The sequence below is a fragment of the Prosopis cineraria genome, unplaced genomic scaffold, assembly GCF_029017545.1.
Source record: "Prosopis cineraria cultivar Desert tree isolate PC_DT_omini unplaced genomic scaffold, ASM2901754v1 PC1, whole genome shotgun sequence".
Taxonomy (NCBI): Eukaryota; Viridiplantae; Streptophyta; class Magnoliopsida; order Fabales; family Fabaceae; genus Prosopis; species Prosopis cineraria.
The window spans coordinates 10,980,396-10,990,894 of NW_026555332.1; positions in this window are offsets into that span (position 1 = coordinate 10,980,396).

Here is a 10,499-nt window from a genome sequence, read left to right on the forward strand (position 1 = left end):
GAATATGAAAAAGCCAAATAAATGATTAATTTCAATGAAACTAAATCGGATATACAAATAACCAAGTTCAAATAAACATAACTCATAACACAAGAAAATGGGCAGACGGACAGGAATGCATGGGAAAGGATTTTCATCTCTACAACAATGTAAATAATTAATCAACGAGGCATTTACCGTTTTTGAATCAGAAGAACTCCGTCTCCGTCTCTTTCTGGTTTACTCTTTCTCTCCGTTTCTCTTTTTGTGTCTTGGATCAGTTCCCCTTTCTGTTTGTTCTGTGTCTCTGACTGGGTGGGTATAGTAGCTCGGTGTTCTCCTTCTCCTCTCTTCTCGAACGTCTCTGTTTTCTAGAAAAAAACTCTTCTCTGTCACTATTTTTTCTTTCTTCACCTCTGTCTCTGTTTTTTTCTTAGTCCAGCTCGTGTTTTTCTTCCCCTCTTGCTCTGTCTCTATTTCTCTTTCTCTCCAGACTCTCTCTTCGTTTCTTCTTTCTCTCTTTATCATCTCCGTCTACGTCTTTCTTCCTCCCCTCGGTCTCTGTTTTTTTCTTTTCGTCCAGCTCATTTTTTTTGCTTTTCTTGCTCTCTCTCCCAACCTCTCCCTCCAGTTTTCCGTTTGGTCTTATATAGAGGATGGAAGAGGTGAATCATTGCTCTTCTTCTCTGCTTCTTCTTTGCTACTGTATCTTCTGTGTGCGCCGAAGTCTGCTCTGTTTTTCTACGTTTCTGTCTCTATTTTTTGTGCTGTCCCGTCTGCTTTCTCTGCCGTGCCATTTCCTTCATGCATGCGTGCATCCTTAGTTCTGTTTCTTTTCTCCTGCCAGCCGAAAGTATATGCGTACGTGTTCCGGTTGCTTACTATTCTTTGTGCTCTGTTTTGCTTCTTCTGCGTTTTGTGTCTGTTGCCTCTGGTTCTTTCAGCGTCTGCAGCTCATGTGTTCGTGCGTTCTGCTGTTTCTGTCCTTTTCTTGCTGCATGGCTGAAAGTGTATGCTTATTTTTATTTCTGTGTCTCTGTGCCTGTGTTTCTTCGCTGTTTCTGCATTTCTTTGCTGTTTTTGCATTTCGTGTCTCTGTGTTTCGTGTCTCTTTTCTGCTGTTTTCTTCTTTTTCTGCACATGGCCGAAAGAGTATGTGTGTGCGTGTGTTCTGATGCTCTCTTTCTTTTTTTTTAGCCATTCTTCAATGCTTTTTTTTTTTTAATTAGATTGAGGGAGAGAAAGAAAAGTTTAGTTTTAAAATACATATTTTTAAATGGAAAAATTTAAGGAGAGAAATTTAAAAAAAGTTGAGTCTCAAAAAATTGATTCCCAATATCTTTGAATGGTTGCGATAATTTGAGAGAGATTTTTTTAAAAAAAAATTGAGCAAGATTTTTTTTTTGAAAATATAATCCTAAAAAGGATTAAATTTTATTTTTATATTTTTTATATTTTTTAATTTTTTATTATTAAAATTAAAAAAAAATGCCCGGACAAAATACGGTGTTCACACCGTTCCCGTCACCGGTGAGGTGGGAGGAGATATCATTGAGGGTGGGAAGAAGAAATCCTAATGGGAGGTGAGAGAAATGATGGAAACGAACAGTTGTGTACGTAAGGGGCAAATGAGTCATTTCATGTAAAAATATAAATACAAATAAGGCTTTTGAGCCTTCAAAGCAATATCAAATTTTATTGAGCCTTATCTACAAATTTTTTGCTTCTGAGAGCCTTGAATTAATGCAATTCTCCATTGTCGATATTAGTCATGTTTATTACTTAATCTACTAGCCATTGAAATAAGCGTTAAATTGCACCTACATAAAAACTACTTTTTCTATTAAAAATATAAAGTATTTTTAATTGAATCTTATCTTTTAATAAAGTAGTTATTTATTTTTGAATTAACTCTATTTTTTTATATTTATTCCTATTAAACATCCTATGATAAATATAAAGTCATTATTAATAGAGGTATTTTTGAATATCTAACTCCTTAAAAAATACTTTATATTTTTTAACGAAAAGAGTAACTTGTATTAGATGAATATACTTATCCATTTGTTTTTGAGATAATTTTTTTAAAAGGAGTTGAATGGTTTGAGTTAGCCTTTCAAGTCATCTTAAACTCATCCTTTTCACCCCTCTCACCCTTTTCATGATTATATAGAAAATTTAAGTCTATTAATTTTATCATAATTTTTAAATAATGATTAAATAAAATGCTTAATTTATCTAATAAAACTCCAAAACAATAATGGAATGCTCCATTCTATCAATTCCACATCATTTCATTCTGTTAATGACTGTTTTCCATCGTATACTTTTAATTGTACCATTAGTGTAAACCACTGCCTACAGTTAAAATGGGAAGGTCCGACATACATAGGTGCTAAAAATGAACATCGAGGCCAGTTAAAAATATATATATATATATATATTGAGTGAAAATTTTCATTTCCAAAGAGCAACTGTAAAGCGTGTAACGCATAATGTGTGAACTAATATTCGTGTTCTTCAATGAGCATTATTGTTATTATTATTATTATTTGGTGTTTTAGATTGAAAACCTTGTGGCATATTCGATTAGTTGTGTGTTGATAGTTGCTTGTTTGAGACATTTTGAACGAGATTCCTTCCATATGGAGTTCTATATAATTTTTTTTAAATTAAAAATCATAATCTTTTCCTGGAATTTAAAAAAAGCGCTTCTAATTCATTCTTAATGGCGATATCATGGATTTTTAAAATCGTTAATTCAACTAACGTATTGCTTTACATCATAACATACATTATGATCTCAGTGGAATCATTATCAAACCTGCAGTTATTCATGTAAATTAAAAAAAAAAAGGATTTTCCGGGAAATCTTTCTCAAAGCTCAGAAATATAAACGTTGAAAATTTATTAAAACAATTGCTTCCACAAGTATATTGTATTAAACCATTGTTCAAACAAATGGCATTTTATATTTTATTGATTATTTATTAACCATAATTTCTTTCATTAAAACAAAGGTGTGACTTTACAATACATTATGATTAATTAATTATCTTCTCATAGTGGAATAATTATAATCAAACATATAGTTTATTTATTATTTGATTGTCTGCATTGGGCAAATAAAGGAAATGCTATTCATGTAAATGATAGTATTTTGATAACCTTATTCTTATATATAAAAATAAAAGATAAAGTTCAAATTAATGCATGGTAAATGGATCGCTATGGCCTAGTGACAGGAATTATTGTACCATCAAAAAGAAGATCACGTGTTCAACGTGCTCACTGATTTATATCAAAGTGGTACCGTACTACCATTCGTTTACGTGGCGATAAAAATCTGCATAAAGTTATGGTCATAAGTTCTTTTCTCTTTGTTAAAAAAAAAAAAAAAAAAAAGAGGTTCACTCGTGACTCGTCCCTTTGGCTGCAAAATGTTCTCCTATCAAGGCATTTCTATAGTGGCCACTTTGTGGTCCTAACATATAATTTGACAGCTTTAGTGTACGTTTAATTTTTAGTTTGTTAAAAATTAATTTGATAAAAGTTCATTTAATAAAAATTAGTTTGGTGAAAATTAATTGTTAAAATAAAATTTGTATTTAGATATATTTTTTTAAAAGTCAGTTTAACAAACTGAAAATTGTTTGGATTAATAAAAATTTATACTTTTAAAATGTACTTTTTGATATGTAATAACCAAAAAGGATATTGGTTTATGATAATTTATAATTTTTATTATATAAATATAATATATTAGAAATGTTTAAAAAATGTGAAAAAAATTTAAAATGACATAAAATTTAAAAAAATATTGATTACTTTAAATTTTAAATTTAAAAAAATAAAATTCTCCTAATTGGAATTTCATTTAAATTAATTTTATAACAAATAGACAATGATATTTTATTGTAACTTATACTGATATTTTAAAAGTCCAAACTTTGAAACCTTCTTAGCAATAGGTTGATTTTATTTGTTTTAATAATAAAGAAATTATCAAAGATGCCCTTATATTTTATGTTGCAAAAAGAAAATTTTTGGAAGCTTTTCTGTAATTTTTTCAATTGTTTTTTGTTCAGATTTTTTTTCCCCTTATGCGAAGAGCAGACATCGTTCAGCGTCTTGTTCCTTTTTCTTCTTTCCATTGACAACAAGCTTCCTCCTGTTTCCTTCTCTTTTCATTAAGCATTGTTAAGCTTCTTCCTTCGCCAGTTAGCTCGCTGTCGACATGTGCGTCATCTCCGTCGCCAAATCAAGAGCTCGGGGAAGGAAGAATGGACAAAGTTAGATCTGTGAATCCTTCCTCTACTTCCCTGCTATTCCTATAGCTATTATGACTGCTACTTTTAAAAGTGCCTCCTACCCCTACTAGCCTTATTGCTTTCCTTCCTCCAGAAGTGAAGTTCCTAAATTAAATAGGAGTCTGTGACCAGATTGTGGGGGAGAGATGGAGGAGAGACACTGGAGCAACGACGGAGCAATGGCAGAGCGACACAAGCGACACACACACAAAAGAGAGAATGAGGAGATGTTCTGAAAAGCACACTGAGCGAGCTGAGCACGAGAAGACAAAACTAATAAGAGGGTATCATGGTCATTTTAAAATAGTAGGTATCAATAATTAATGCATATTGTCTGAATTTACGTTTCAAAAGCTACAAATTTGAGCTTTTGAATTTCTCTGTTGCAAGCCATTCTCAAAGTCTTTTTCAAAAGTCAGTTCTATGTGATTTTTGGATTCCAAACAATATTTAACTTTCTAGAAGTAAAAGTAACTTTTTAAATGTCAAAAGCAATAAAACCAAATGCACCCTTAATTTCTCGTCATTTTCTTCTGGCCTTAGATTTGGTATAAATTGGAGAATGAGAGAAAGAGTCCCTAAAACATACAAATAAGAAAGAAATACCGCAAAATATGATAATTATTGTGTAGTCTCTGAAGACTCGTCTAGCATATTAATTTTTGATGAAATGATAAATTTTCCCTACGTAAAAAATTTGAAACGAAATATTTGGAGGACGGTAACTCCATAATACTAGAGAATGACTTCTCTTAATCAAATGACTTAAACCTAGCTAATAGCAAATTATAAGTACTTTTTTGCCATTTTTTCATCAATAAAATGGAATATATGAAGGACAATGATTACTGAAGAATAGGGAATGACAACGTCTTCTGGCCAGATAACTAAAACCTAGCAAATGAAAAAAAAATGGTAAAAAGGTAATTTTCTATTAGATTTTAGCCATTTGTCCGTGAAAAGTTCTCATTTACATATTTCAGAGATATTTTTTTTTATTCTCCCTTTATATATGAAGAAGTTTTCTGGAGGGAAAAAAAAAAAGCAAACGCATTTTTTTAAGGGAATAGGTTTGTTGTGGTGGATTTTGCAAAGTGGTGTTCAATTCAATGGCTAAGAAGAGAAGGGTGCATCAAAAGACTTGTCATCTGCAAAGTATTCAAAATTTTTTATGAAAAATATTTGGATACTTTGCAGAAGGCTGGAGGCAATAAGGAAAAGAATTCAAAAGATATATAAAAGACATGTTTTATAAAAATATATATATATATTTGGGTGCTTTGCAAATGAGAAGTCATTTGGTACACTAATTTCTTCTCAGCCATTGGATTGAATATAGAGTGAGGATCACCTCATTTCCCATTAACTTTACAAAATCCACTGCATCAAGTCTGTATTTTTATTGTAGTTGATTTATCATGTAATGGTGTATATATTGTCAATGGTATGATAAGTACACGTGGATGGCGCCTATAATTTTTCAAGAATGATATTTTATTATTTCATTCTGTTTTGTGGCATGAATCTGTAACCACAAATTAAAATGATTGATTTTTAGGATTTATTTTATTTTTAATAAGAATGGTTCGTTGATTTCTTGATTCCTAAAAATTCACGTCCACAAATCCACATTTGCGTGGTATACTTCATTTTGAAGAATATCAGAAAAAAATCCCTGAAAAAATTTAATATTTGATAAAGATTTTTGGTTAGATCGGATATCTAATTAAAACAGTAACTTCACTTGTTAATTTATTAAAGTGTATTTGTTAAACAACTACATTTTATGAATTGCATTTTGATCACTAAAATACAAAAATTCTAAATAAAATATAATTAATTGCATTTGTTTATTTCATATTGGATAACTCAAACAAATCTTTTGCTACTGTTTATACGGGTGAGGATTCTCTCCTCTTCCCTTTCCACCCTCTTTCCATTCTTTTTATTTTCTAACCATTAGATCAAATTTTGAAGGGTTTAGATTTGATCTCTTACAAAATTATTATTATGAAATTTAAAATTATGAAAAAAATTGATAATCAAATTCAAAACTGTTAACATTTAATTTGAAAAGTTGAAAAGAATAGTAAATACAAATTAAAAAGAAATATTTTTAAAAAGATTAAATCTCAAACGTCCAAAATATTAATCTTATGATTCAAAAAAAGAAGAGGGGGAGAAGAGGATGGAAAGGGAAGAGGAGAGGATCTCTTCCCCTGTTTATACACACTTTTAATTCAATTAGACTCAAATTTAACTCAATGAAAAAAAGAAGAAAACCTAGCTAGATTAATAATATTTGCAAACTATGGCTTGTGAATAAAGTTCATAATAATTAATAATATTTTGATAATCTCAATTCTATAAATAAAAATAAAAGAACAAAGTTCAAATTAATGTGTGGTAATGGATAGATGGAAAGGAATTGTACCTGCAAATTCGAAAATCAGGCCATGAGTAGAGCTAGGAAAACGGATCGAGCCAGTCGGGCTAGCCCATTTAAGCTCGTATAATAGTAGGGCTATGCTTGCAAATATAACTTCAAAATAATAAATCTCGTTTAAGCCCGTTTAATTTAGGGTTTAAACGGGCCGGCCCTGCAGGGTCGAGGGCCAGCCCGTTTAAGCCCGCACATGCATATTTTTTTAATTAATTCTCATAATTTTCATTCTTTTTAGACTTAAAAAAATTAAACTAAATCTTACTCCACATCACATATCAGCCCATATTTATTGAGGATGGAAGGCAAAAAAAAAAAAAGAAGGAAAAATAGCAATGAAGAATCACTTATCAAAAATTATATCAGTGAAGGATGACTTGTTGTCAAAATTCAAGTGGATACTTGTGGATTCGAGTTAGTCTTTATCAATAAGTATTCATTTAGGTTTTAATAACAACTCATTTTAAATTAACAATAGTTCATTGTAGCTTGTTTTTCATTCAGGTTTTAACAACAACTGATTCTTAATTGATATAAATTTCATACAGAAATCCTTGGCTACTATTTTCTAAAAAAAAATGCACTGATTCATCTAGATCCACGATAATGATTCATTCAATTCAATATTTACTCTTCTTTCTTCAATATGCTTCTCTCCTTTTTGCTGCTACAAGTTATCCTTGCTCTTTAGAAAGTCATCACATCGCTGTCCCCATCCCTATCATCGTAACTCACAAGTCATCTTTGCTCCTGTTTTTGCTCATTCTTTAGTCGTCTCTGTTGCTCACTCCAATAATGCTCCCTCCCAAGAACCAAATCTCAACAATGCTTGACTAGTTGACGCTCGTTGTCATCGATCTTCTAAGTCCTCCTATCACTTATCATGCTCGTGCATTCATGACTCATGAGTTAAGTTCTATCTGATACACATATTGTGCTCGTGCTCTTTATTTTCCTCGATCTCCTAGTCCCATATCTCAGTCCTTCAAGGCTCAATCTCGTCTAATTTTGATTGGATGTTTGTCGGCCTAGCTGATCCATTACTTATTGTATTGCTATTATTTTATATGTGTTTTTAGTTCATTTAGATGTTATTTAGTTAGTTTTTTTTGTACCTTTCTTGATTGGGTATTATATTAGAATGAAATAATTTTTTGCTTGACTAAAAAATTTTAAAAAAATAAAAATAGTTAAAAGGGCCTAAAGCCCGCAGGGCTGGCCCTGAGCCAGTTATGTCAAGGACCGGGCTTCGCATATCAGGATCTTAAAGGAAACTCAAGTTTAAAAGAGCTGGCCCTTTTAGGCTCTAGCCCTTCAAAGGCCGGCCTTACAGGGCCAAGCTGGCCTTTTTTCCCAGCTCTAGCCATAAGTTCAATGTGCTCACTGCTATATCAAAAATAATGGCACCATTCGTTTAAGTGCTCCTTGCTCTTGGCTTTTTATGGTGCTCACTTTTGTAGTCCTAACATATACTTTGGTTGTTTTAATCGATTTCCCTTCATTTTCTTTCTGTCATGTGGTATATAGAGAAGTTTTTTGGAAAGAGGGAAAAGGTGAAGGTGCTCTGAAATTGGGGAAGGGGGCAACAGTGATGAAGAAGAGAAGAGTGGCTAGAATGTTTTTTAATAATTTGAGACAATCAACAACAGGTGCCAGCTCACCCATTGTTGAAAGTTGACTTTTAACAGTAGATGCACTGACACCTGCTATTAATTGTCATATTTTTTATTTTTTTAAAAAAATTACACAATTAACAATAGTGTTAGCTCACCTATTATTGAAAGTTAACTTTTAATAGAGGTTGTCTTACCCATTGTTGAAAGTCTTATAATTATTTTTAAATTTTTTTAAACTTTTTAACATTAGGTTAATTTATACTCAATGTTAAAAGTATTTTCTACAATGATTATTGTTTACTTGATGTTGAAAGTCTTCATAATATTACAAAAATGCCACCACTTTTACTTTTAATAATAGATGCCTTTTAACCAATGTAAAAAGTCTCTTATAAAAGATAAATTTTGTACCCGTGAAAAAGATTAATGGTTCTTTTTATAAGTCATTATATATAAAAAGATGAAGTATTAACTATTTTTCCAATTTTGTTCTTCACAATTTCTTATGAGCATAATAAAAGGTTGTATATAGAGAAAATGTTTTTAAAGATTTTGCATTTAATAATGATATATTGAGGAAAAACAGTTACTCTCTCCATTTAAAAATGTAAAGTATTTTTAATTAAATTTCACCTCCTAATAAAGTTTTACTTACTTTTTAACTAACCCTATCTTTTCATATTTATCTCTATTAAACACCCTACAATAAATATAAAATCATTATCAATAAGGGCACTTTTAAAAAAAAGGTAATAATTACATCTCGAAAAACTAAAAATACCTTATATTTTTTAATATTCAAATCTTCAAAAAAATGCTTTACATTTTTTAACGGAGAGAGTACTTAATCACAATATAATTGTTTAAGTAGGATATCTTGAGTAAGTGGGATGAGTGGATGAGACTAGGTCATGAGCTCCCTAAATGCAACATTTCATTTAGTTCTAATGAAGTAGGCTCATTGATGCATTGGCTTCAGTCTCATAGAATTGGATTGGGCTTTGGCCAATTCTTCTTTACATCCAATACGCCCAATCAGTCCAAACAATAGTTATTTAGAATTTTAACTTGACTATTTCATTTTCTTCACATTTTTATTATTAGTGCTTCTATTACTTTCACCTTTCCTCTCATCTTTCGTCCATGTTTTTCACTAGTTGAAAAAAAAGTAAGTTTATTATTTTTAATTTTTTATTTTTGCTTTGAATCTCAACATGTTTCTCTTATACTTTTAAAATGTTTTAGAATATTCAAATAAAATATTTTAAATATATAGATATTAAATGTGAGATTTTAAATATAATATTTTAAATCTTCAATTTATATTCAAATCGATTAATTCAAACACAACTTAAGTTCTTTCTTTCTTAATTTACATAAATAGCATAAAATTCCCTTCTTTATCCAACACAAACAATTTACAAAGCTATAAATACTATTTGATTCCTAATACATAAAAAAAAAAAAAAATTGTGACTAGCTTAGCTATCAGTGAATAAAAAATTTCACAACAAAGCTACAAATACTATTTTATTCAAAATATTTTAGAATTTTTCATGCAACCACATTCAAATACCATTAAATTTTATATCTAGAAGACATCAAAGAGTTATCACAACAAATGCTTATCACAATAAGCCGTATCAGAAACAACACCATAGTGAAAGCACCCAATGCCAAAGGTTACGTACGTTCCAATTCCCTTGAAGCCAAACCTGATAGAAAATCAGCAGCTTTTGATTCTCATCCCATCGACAAAGAAGAGACAAATAGATAGAATCCAAAGACTCTCTAGTATGTCTCAATCGTCTTTAAGCTTGCATGGAAAGTTAATTAACTCCAGTCACACAGTTGGATATTTAGTTTTCTGGTGCAAAGATTACTTGTACAGGTCAGAGCAATCCATCAATAAATAAAGCCCATGCCAGAACAAGATGGTAGTAGTTCAATAGCTTTCTTGACTACACACAGCTCAGCCATAAAACTAGAATCACCTTTTCAAGCCACCCAGATATGAATTTTCAATTAGAGTAGTCCCGAGCAACAAACCAAACTAAGAGCTTGCCAACACGAAGACTAGCATCAGAACACACAATTAGCTTTCCAGGATTAGAGGTTCATAAATCAAATCCCATAAGCTTTGTCATAATC